Raw genomic sequence first — 11,895 nt, 5'->3', positions numbered from 1 at the left:
ATGCGCGGCATTACTCGCGCATATGCGCCGAACCTACTGTCTCGGCAGATTTAGCACTCGCGCATATGCGCCACTAAACTCGCGCATATGCGCCAATGGTTCTGGACGCTCCGCGCATATGCGCCACTACTCTCGCGCATATGCGCCAAGGTTGCTGTACATGTCGCATATGCGCCACTCTTTCCGCGCATATGCGCCAATGCTACTGGAATTCTCATGCATATGCGCGCACTCCTTCGCGCATGTGCGCCATAGCTTCGACCTTACTTATTCTTTTGACTATCATTCACATCTTTATTATACATTTCCCTTTCTTTTCTAGTCCAATGAAATACATCTACAATCATCTTAATTATCAACAAATCCCTCTGATTATGATAACTAAATCTTCGAGCCTTACATAATTCGTATATATATAATTTTTTTTAGAATTCTTGTAATAAAGTTTTACCAGATGTTTTACACGATTCATTTAATAAACTCTCAATGACAGTTTTAATAATTACAAATTTTCGATGAGATAGAACAAATGAATAATGATGCGAATCAATTTCCAGTCAAAGGGTTAAGAGTATTCGATTGAGCTAAAATAAAAATTCACGGATTTGATTACGGTTTTTGACTAAACCGTCGCTAATTAGCGACGTGTTTTGCGACAGTTTTTGTCATATCCGCTTAGCGACTGGTTTTGTCATATGCAGCCACTAATTAGCGACGATTTAGTCAAAAACTTTCGTTAATTAACGACGGTTTTTGCCATAATCCATTACTAAATTGACGACGGTTTATATAAAAAATCGTTGCTAACTAGCGATGGTTTATCTACTCAAAATCGTCACTAATTTTTTGAAAAACCGTCGGATATTGTGATGGTGACTTTAGCGACGGTGTTAAGTTCCGTCGCTAAAATCGTCGTTAATATGATTTGCGACGGAAAAAACCGCCGCTAATTAGAATTATTTTTTTTTTTTTTGTAATGAAGGGTCTTTTCAAACATGAAATTACATTAGTGATGCTGGTTTTTATATAAGTCAACTGACTACAACATTTGAATTGCTTAATAATCTACAGCAACAGAATCATCAAATTTCAGTTCCGACGACTTTGTAAGCATAGTCCACAAATCTAACAAGCTCATCAGGACTACAAATTTGAAAACCCAAAAAGTCGGAAAGATTAAATCGTCCTTGTTCCAGTAAGGTTAGATTAAGATTACCATTCGTGTTACAATGGTTGAATACCATTTCCTAAGTTCTCCCCAGATCATTGCAGAACTCCATGAACATTTGATCCTCAATGTCCTCACTCACACGCACCCTAAGAAACTTCCCAGGAGGTCACCCATCTCAAAATTGTCCCAAGTCAAGCACGCTTAACTTTGGAGTTTTTATGTGATGAGCTACCGAAAAGAAGATGCACTTTCGTGATATGAGTAGTACAAATCAAATCTTTTAAGCCCTCTTCAACTACACAGTCCATTACATTGAACAGTCTCGGAATCTCTCTCATTCCCGTGTGGGTCGGTTCATTCATGTTCTCTCCACCTAGAAGCCTGCCAGGAGCCGCTCATTGTCCGTGCAACTGATGGCACCGACGATCACCCCCCGCCCTCTTCGGCCACGGGCCTCACAGTTTCCCTAAAATGTAACCGGAGACATTGATTTTCCCATGTGTCCTCAGATTTCATGTTCAAAGGAAATTTCTTGGATACTTTTCAGATTGGAAAGAGTAGCCTGAGTCATTTGAGATGAATTCCAGTGCATATCTCCACCGTCTTGTCAATTGGTGAAGTAAGATCAGATTCGCAAAGGCAAACCGAATCATGAAGATGAAAAGATCGTTAAAATCCATTCCTACATGGAAATACAACTCCATCTAGGATATCTTATCCCAGTAAAATCACTGATAAATATTAAAGTTGATTCCAAATTATGACGCACAAACATTTTCAAGAAATCACTACAAACAGAGACCACACTTTTGGAGTCAAATAAGTGGTGCGTTAGAAATACCCAAAAAAAGTAGAAAAATGATGTAGTAATGATGTAGTCAGGTATTGATTGAATTACTACAAACTAAAATGTGTTTGTCAGTGCATGTTTTTCGAATTTTAATGCGTTAATATGGTATAATTGGTTTTTCTATCAATATTGACGATAAATTGCATGCAAGGAATGCAAGCATTTATGGTTGTTGCATTTGTATTCTTATCCTGTGATGTCCTTAATATATTAAAGATTTGTGCACACAGTGATTGAAACAATGATTTCCAATATTTTCAAGACTTGGTTCTCAAAAGCTGAGGAAAAATAAAAGGCATACCTGCATTAGCTGCAAGATTTTTCTGGCACAGCCCTTCAAAATCGTCACATATGTCCTTGATATCTTCAATGTACCACCTAGCCTCGCGATATTCCCTCAAAAGCAAATCCCACTGAAGAGAGGAGATACCATAAGAGCAGTGAATCCTTATGCATTATAATAAAAACACTTTTTGTCTGAATAGTTGATTCAATAATGTCCATACCACCCAAGATATGTTGTAGGCATTGAAACAATTCTGGTTAACTAATATCTTATCCTCCGGATAATCACAGAGATTGTTGGACATTAGCATCTAGCATACATAATCAGGTATGAATACAAGCTCTCTCAGTTGTATAACTCTATGATCGGTGGCAAAAAGAAAAGTACGCAATGAGTTATAAGTCTTCAGAACATTCACTTCAGATCCCATGATGCTGAAATTTACTCAATCACCAAAAACAAGAGCTATGCAACTAAATCCAATAGTAATCATTGCAAGCATCAGCAATGTCAACCTACAATATCCATATATCCCTGTTTGTTTGTGCACATTATGTGCGGAACACAATTCTTACATCATGGCGCAAGGTCCAAGGACTATAGCACTTGATAATATAACTATACATGATTATCCTATGTTAGTTTCTGTGTAACACAGTTTTGGATCCTTAAAAGTTATGAAGGAAGCACACAATTTTGTTTGAATGTCTGTAACCTTCATTTCGTAGTTAAAAATTTAGAAGAATAGCATTTAGGAAAAGAAACATAAAGCTCATTTCAATAATTTGCAAACTATGTGGGAAATGAAGAATATAGAAAATAGAGCCAATGTACAAAGCATACCAAATTATGAACTTGATGATACCAGCCACTGGGGACAAAGATGATTTCATTCTGTTCTTGAATACACTCCATCCAGATTGCCTAGACTTGCATATTTCTAGTAACTGTAAATATATTGTTTTCCCTTTAAAATCACCTCGAAGAAGAAGTTAACGTATTTGGAGAATAATTATACCTCATCAATTCCAGGGAACTTTGATTTGCAAACATCTTCAAAGGTGTTAGGCACAGAAAACCTCATATTCCTGAATAAAAATGTAGAAGTATGAGCAGCCTTTCTAAGATTTGAAGGTCCAAATTGAGCCTACGAGTGGAAACAAGAGATTAAGAAATTTGCTTATTTCCCCTGATACAAGAAATACCTTTCATCTTTTTTGTACACCAATTTAATGGTTCATACATTTGAATTTATATGGCAGTTTTCTGCATCAGACAAATGAGAAAAGATGATATGCCCATTCATTTCCCTTATTTCCCAAAATTGTCATCTTTTTTCCTTGATATTCAAGTAAAAAAAATGGCAATTCTGCTCTGCAACAGTAAACTATAAGAAAATGCATTCATACCCTGGAGAAAGAAAGTACCATTGTTTCCGGCCACACACATTTGCCGACCAACTGTATGGCCTGAAAACATCAGCATGATGCGGTGTCCATGTACCCCCACTTGCAATCAAAAGTTTCACATCGTCTCTCGAAGTCTAACTGTGTATATTGACCCGAAACCATTTTCGACATGCATTCATCTTCGAATGAATCAGTGGTTTACAAAATGAGTTCATTCAGAACATTAACGCACCTTTTTGCTCCCATATATACGAAACGGTTGTCAGAGCAACTAATTTCGTCTCTTCCTCGTAAAGAGTCGGGATCACTATGCATACTGTATTTATCAAGATACAGATTCAGCCAGTCATCACAGAAAAAAGATGGAGTACTGTAGGCATTATTGCACTCTGGGTACTCCTGCAAATGACGAAGATTTAAGCAAATTGGAATCTTTACAAGATGCTCATTCTGGCATACAGCCATCTTCCCCGTTCTCTTTCTGTATCTTCTCTTTCATACAAGCAGGATCCGAAGTATCGATTTTGTTAGAATGCCTTATTAGCAACCGTGACATTTACGTTGCTCTTGTTAAAGTAATATTATATCAAGGGATGTAAAGGAGCCGAGCCGAACAGTATTAGGCTCGGGCTCGGCTCGTTCAACAATTTTCTCGGCTCGGGCTCGTTACGAGCTTTTGGTATCGGGCTCGGGCTCGGCATTTAGCGACGGAGTTTTGAAAGACGGTCGCGGATTAAATCAGCAACGGTTTGTAAGCGATACACCGTCGCTGATTAAATCGGCGACGGTTTTTAAGCAACAAACCGTCGCTAAATGTAGTTTAATTTCATTTATTAATCTACTCGATTCATCTTATTACTTCAGCATGAAATTATTTTTCTTATTTTTTTACTTCGTCAACATTGATATACCGAAGTAAAATATAGTGAAGCCCGTATTTTTAAACATCCGAAGTAAAATATATTATTTTACTTCGCTTGTGTTATTACTGAAGTTATTAGTAATGTATTACTTCGTAATTTATTATTGTCGAAGTAAAGCCTGCCGAAATAAAATCCGATTTTTCTACTAGTGATTATTATCATAACATTCACATTGTTAATATAACTAGGTAAATATACGTGCGACGCACGTGAAAATACATTTCTATTATCAATAATTGTTCTTAAAGAAATGAGATCAGAAGAGATTAATTTACAAAAAATTATATATTAATGATTTCATGCTATATTAGTCGATAGAAATGAGTAATGTTATGTGCAACCAAATTTGTACAATAATTCTTACAATTCAAAAAAATCAATAGAAATTTCATTTATCAAAATCTCATGATAAATTAAATATAAAATCTCATTAGATAATAACAAAATCTCACGATATAATTGTTGTAAATATCACAGTACTATATATTAGTTGTACCTTTAGCATTATCCGTAGGAAATTCAATGTAATATAATTTATACTATATGTATTATAAAATGATTTCAAAAGATATTTGTTTTAAAAATTTTTATGTGTTATAAATCTAAGGTTATTCTTGATTGGAAGGATTTCAAATCCATGGATTTCAATACATTCAAATGTATTTTGTTATTTAGAGATGTAACATCATAAACTTCAAATTCACTCATTTCATGTTTATATAGTAGTATTTCATGTTAGTTATGATATTGTTCAAGTCCACCAAATAATAATATTATATGAAATTTATTCTACTTTATATAAATAATAATATGTAAATAAGTAATGTGTAGATTCAAGATTTGATATATTGTTTCATTGTTAACAATAAAATTATAATTCTAATCCATAAATTTGAAATCAATTTATCCAAGCACAATCTAAATAAATTAATAATTGTTCAAAAACATATTAGTAATAAATATTATAATTTTGTATAAATTAGACGTTGTAGAAAATATAATATAAAATTGATATCACAATAGGTATTAAAATTAAATTTGAGAGAAGAAAAAAGTATAATACATAACATTGACCACTTATTTTATCACGTGTTATTGATTTATGAAAAATAAAAATATAATATACATAATATATTCTAAACCTTAAATTAAATTATTGCGTCAAATTTTTTCTTCTTTTATATTTTCAATTTATATTGCTTTCACGATTTTTTTTGTCATCAATTTTTTCTTCTCTTTGAAATACAATATTCTCGCCATCTTCATTAGCATATCTTATGAGAAGAAATGTATATTCTTCTCTATTTGATGCCTCTACAAATTTCCACACAATTATGTGTTTTGTTAAAAAATATTTGTTTCATCAAGCAAATAAAATCAAAGAATTTTGTTATTTCAGTATTCTACAAATTATATTTATTTTTTGTAAATATTTTAACTTAATTTATAAGCAAATAAAATCAATGAATTTTGGTTATTTTATCTTCTAGACAACTGACAAAATATGATTTAATTAATATTTTATTATATTTATCAAAAAGTGTTCAACTCTTTAATGATATAACATATTTATGCAATATATTATTTAAATACAAAAATTCAAAATTAAGATAACATAATTTTTTTTTTATATTTCATACTATATTATTGGAAGTATTAAATTTGTATATATTAATTTTTTTCTGAGAAATTTCTTGCATATATAACTTATTCAAAAGATTATAGATTTACAAAATAAAACAAATCATATTCAATTTAATATTTTGTGAAAAATATATGTTCACTTCATCTACAAGCAAATAAAAAACAAAAGACTTTGACCTTAATTCACACTTTTATAATATGTATAGATTTTTATTTTTAATTTATTATTATTTCTCATACATAATTACTTTAATATTATAACTCATTAATTATCTCAAATTCGAGCTCACGGTCTACCTAAACGAGCCGAGCTCGAACCCGAGCTCGCGAACCACTTAAACGAGCCGAGCTCGAGCTCGAGCTCACGAGCCAGCTAACCGAGCCGAGCTCAATTTTGAGCTCACGAACCTATTATCGAACATGTTCACGAGCTAACGAGCCGAACATAATTAATCTCAAGCTCGGCTCAACAAAATTGTCGAGCCCAAAATAAGGCTCGGGCTCGGCTCGATAAGCTTAACGAACGAGCCCGAACGAGCTTTTTAACGAGCCGAGATCCGAAAAACTCGCGAACAGCTCGACTCATTTACATCACTAATTATATATTGAGTTTATATAATGAATTTTTATTTTTAAAGTACTTTGTTTAGTGATGTTATTCTAAATTTTATTCAATTATTTATAATTCTAATAGATATGAACAAATCAGAAATATTTAAATGTTAATAGATATTATCTTTTTTTTTTTAATTCGACTATATCTTTTGAATACAATTTTTTTATCATTTTTCAATAAAAATAAAATTTGATTACCCGTGATCAGATTGAAAAAATTATATTTGAAAAAACCTTAACAAAAAACAAAATCATAATAGTTACGGATTTGGTGGCTACATAATTTGAGGAATATTATGAAGTTTAAAAAAAATAAAATTGATCAAGATAATGATTAAAAAATTACGATTAAGACCTCTTCGGGTGTTTGTTAAAACAAAAAAAAAAATTAAATGTTATTTTTTTAAGTTAAGCAAAAACTTGTGTGAGACAGTGTCACATGTCCGTATTTTGTGAGACAGATAACTTATTTGGTCATTCATGAAAATTAATTACTTTTTATACTAAGAGTATTAATTTTTAACTGTGAATATCGGTAGGGTTGATGCGTCTCACAAATAAAAACATATCCTTTAAATTATATAATTTAATTTGACATTTTGTGTCACATTAAACAGAGGGGCGATTTACGCTAGGGCCACGAGGGCCACGGCCCACCCAAATTATTATTTTGAGTTGAAATTCTAGATATCTATATTTTGGTCCACAATAATAAATTAAAGATCATGTATCTTAATGGCAAGGCAAATTTTCAATATATGTGGACCTTAGGGTTCGAATCTTGGCTAGGTTTTAGTATTTTCTTTTTTTAATAAATGATTTGCTTTTAGAATTTTTAATATTTTATTATTTTTAAATTTATCATATATGAAAAACTTTTTCTACTATCAAATTCTGACTATGCTGGCTCTTCTAGTTTCAATCGTTACTACAAAACTGTCATTTTCAATTATGAATATCGTCAAAGCTAGGCTTCAGAGCAAAATAAATGATGATTTTCTCTCGGATGCTTTGATGATATTTATTGAAAGAAAAATTTGTTAAAAATATTTGTATAAATTTTATTATTAATGAAGACTTTGAAAATTTTAAGGAACGTCAAATTCTTTTTATTTAGAAATTTTCTTGTTAAAAACGTATTATTTATGTTTAGTTGAATATAACCGATGAAATTTTTGTATTTCTTCTTATAATATTTTGTATGTATTTTATAAACGACCCCCACAAAATCGAAATCCTAGATCCGCCCCCGCACATTAACATATCATATCAATAAGTACAAGTACCTTAAGTTTAAAATATAGTAATAAATATAGTGAAATGTCATTTTTTTAAAAATTATATACTGTAGTTGCATTATTTTGCAAGATGCTCCGCTCTGAACACGGAACAATTTAATATATTTATGATAAAGTTATGATTTTTTGGGGGAAAAAAGCTTTATAAATTTAAAAAAAATTTAATAGATGAACAATTATTTCCGTTTGATATACCCCATGGCCCATGCTCTCATTTATCAAACCTGTCAATTCTGAGTCATCTGTCGCAAGATTCTTATTCCTAACAGAATATCAGGGATATTGACTATTCGTTTTGAAGAATTCAGTTAATTTATTCGATATAATAAGATAATGTAAGATATAGTAAGGGTAGCCAATGAATTTGTTTATACTTTTAATATATAATGTTTGATTATATATATATATATATATATATATATATATATAAAGACGAACAAATGTAAAAGACAAACAAACAAATATGGAATTAATATAGTAATTTTACTGATGATGCTTAGTAGATCGAGTGAATTGGGTAAATAATCTACTAAACAAAGAGGTGAGCTTTTCCTGTGAATACTTTTGACCTGATGGGATGAGTCTGATATGACCTAATAGGATGAGTTTGGGTGATCGGGCCTGATTGTTGATGGGTTGAGTCTGACTTGGCCTGATGGGATAGGTCTGGCTTGTGCTTGTCCAGATGAGATGGGCTCGGGTGGCCCAGCTTGTGAGCACCCTTGAGAGGGTAGGATGAGCTCGGGTCAGATGATATGCACACACTCAACAAGAAAATGTCAATGGGGCGCTTGAAGGGTTTATGGCTTGGCTACTCAGATGCTCAAGTCAGTACAAGATTCATTAAGTAGAAAGAGAGTTTATTGAATGTAGTATAATACAATATCTCATGTCCCAAATGAATGAGCAAACTTGGGTATTTATAGGAGAGAAAATTGATGCGAACACGGATGGTCAGGCGCCAAGGAAAGCATGGGACCCTTTGGAGTTTCCGGAGGGACTAATCACGAGCGGACGATTAAAGAAGTTCAAGGAAGCGTTGCACGGACTTATGAGCAATGAAGAAGGACTTACAAGCAAGGGACAGAGTGCTGAAGGGTCTGTGGTGCATGTGATTGAGTTTGGAAGTCATAGGAACACCATTCAAATGATGAAGGAAGAAAAGTGGCAGAATGCTTCGCGCCCGAGTGGTAAAAAACTACCGCCCGAGCGCCAGATGGACTGTCCAAGACGTGATTTCCAGAACACCCGGCGCTCGAGCGGCAACATTCTACCGCCCGAGCGCGAATAGTACAGAGACCTTGGCGCTCGAGCGGTAAAAATTTACCGCCCGAGCGCGAGCCAGTTTCGGGAGATTCCTAGTTTCCTAGTTAGAGTTTTGATTATTTTGGTAACTAGATTTACAATCTTTTTCTAATAAGTAGAGATATTTGCACGAAATTTGACACACTTTTCAGATTATTATTGATATTTTTATCATTGTTCTTGAGTATTCTCTCAAACAATTAAAGCTTTAGCTTTGTTAAATCAAATCAAACTTATCAAAATTTATAACTTTGTGGCGTTTGTCGATCGTGCTTGTGCGGGTTGTCGTAGGCGTCGTTCTTCGAAGGTTCGTATCATATTTTGATTGTTATCCTCGTGTTTATTTGTTGCTAAACTTTTATAGTTTAGAGGTGAATAACACATCAATTACTTGATTCAAAAAATCGGGAAAACACACGAGTCTTATTATCGTAATTAAATAGAGGGTGCGATTGCGTTTTAATCGTGTTTGCTATTTATTCGTATCAAGATTCACATCATTTGGTATCAGAGCTTAGGTTCATTGAAATTCAAGTAAGTTATCTTGTTTTTTAAATTGCAGATCTGTATTATTTCTTCGTTTGTTTTCAGATCTGTTTTGTTCTATCGTTCTTCGTATTTTTCGTGAATCTGTGATTCTCGAAAATTTTTTGGTGTCTTTTTTTTTGGGATTTTCGAGTAGTACTAAAAAAAAAAAAAAGAACAAAAATTCCGAAAATTCACCATTATTTCTTTTTGATATCTTGTTCTATTTTCTCTAGAGAGTCATATTCAATTGCCTCTCACAGTCAAAAAAAAAAAATATAGTTCATACATTCGAATTTATTGTCTACACAGTCCAAGTGAGTCGGTCGCATTTGTCACGAGTTGAAACTTGATTGTTTGATTTACGCAAAATACAAAGCTTGACGCTCTTGAGAGAACCCTCAAATTTGAGTGACATTACTTGAGTGTGAGTGTTATTTCTTTGGAGTGACTAGTGAGTATTTGTTGTGAGCAAAAAAAAAAGAGAGGAGAGACGAGTGAATTTCTTTGGAGTGACCGTGAGCATTTGGGTGAGGATCATTTGTTTTATACTAACGTTTTTCTTGCAGGTACAACTTTGAAATTAAATAGAGAGGGAGGTAGGAGATAGTTCGAATTCGGGGTTGTCCAAGGTCCAAATAGATGCGTTGTTTGGGGATTTTAGTAGGATGATGACGACCCAAATGGATTCGTTGCATGAGAGGTTGGGTAAACTTGAGGTTAGTGTTAGTGGGGGTAAATCTAAGCCTAGGGATTTGGGTAGAGATGATGAGGAATATGATCTGGGACGAGGCGATGAGAGTCAAAATAAGAATTGGGGTAGGAATGGAAGAGGTAGAGGATTTGGGAGAGGAAAAAGGGAAGCCATGCGGGGTAGATATGAGGAGACTAGGGAAGATGGTCACATGGGTAGCATTAAGATGAAAATTCCATCGTTCCATGGGAAATCTGACCCGGAGGCATACCTAGAGTGGGAAAAGAGGGTAGAGTTCCTATTTGAATGTCACCACTACTCCGAACAAAAGAAGGTGAGGTTGGCGGTGGTTGAATTCTTAGACTATGCTCTCATTTGGTGGGATCAATTAGTGACCACTAGAAGGAGGTATAATGAGAGACCCATTGAGTCTTGGGATGAGATGAAGAGGGTCATGAGGAAGAGGTTTGTGCCCAATCACTATTATAGGGAGATGTTTAAGAGGTTACAAACTTTGAGGCAAGGGTTGAAGAGTGTGGAGGACTACTATAAGGAGATGGAGGTAGTCATGATTAGGGCAAATACTCAGGAGGATAGTGAGGAGACCATGGAACGTTTTCTTTGTGGTTTGAACAGGGAGATTCAAGATCAAGTGAAGCTTAGGCAATACTTGGATCTAGACGAGATGGTGCAAATGGCCATAAAGGTGGAGCAACAACTCAAAAGGCGTGGAGTTGGCCGCACCAATCAAGGTGGGAGTTCGTCAACTTCTTGGCGACCAAACGTGGCAAAACGTGATGAAAACAAGTTGTGGACAAAGCCCAAGGTTGAGACTAAACAAGAGGCGCCTAAACAAGGAGTGCAAGGTAAATCTGAAACTCCTCTTAATCGAGCTAGAGATACTAGATGTTTTAGGTGTCAAGGGTTGGGTCATATTGCTAGTGAGTGTCCTAATAAAAGAGTGATGATTTTAAATGACTATGGTGAGTATGAGTCGCATAGTGAGGGTGATGATGATGATGAGATGCCTACGTTAGAGGATCCTGATGAGGAATATGAGGCGGTTGTAGGTGAAGCATTAGTGACTAGGCGTATCATGAGTGCCCAAGTCAAGGAGGAGGAGACTAATCAAAGGGAAAACTTGTTCCATACTAGATGTTTTGTGAATGGCAATG

The 11,895-nt window shown here is 34.1% G+C and overlaps 1 pseudogene; it reads right to left on the bottom strand.

Annotated features, from left to right (window-relative positions):
- Positions 1-987: 987 nt before the first annotated feature.
- On the bottom strand, positions 988-4,181 carry LOC140805366 (arginine-specific demethylase JMJ20-like; annotated as a pseudogene).
- Positions 4,182-11,895: the final 7,714 nt, after the last annotated feature.

This window comes from Primulina eburnea, chromosome 11, assembly GCF_022965805.1.
Source record: "Primulina eburnea isolate SZY01 chromosome 11, ASM2296580v1, whole genome shotgun sequence".
Lineage (NCBI taxonomy): Eukaryota > Viridiplantae > Streptophyta > Magnoliopsida > Lamiales > Gesneriaceae > Primulina > Primulina eburnea.
This window is presented reverse-complemented; position numbering and strand designations above follow the sequence as displayed.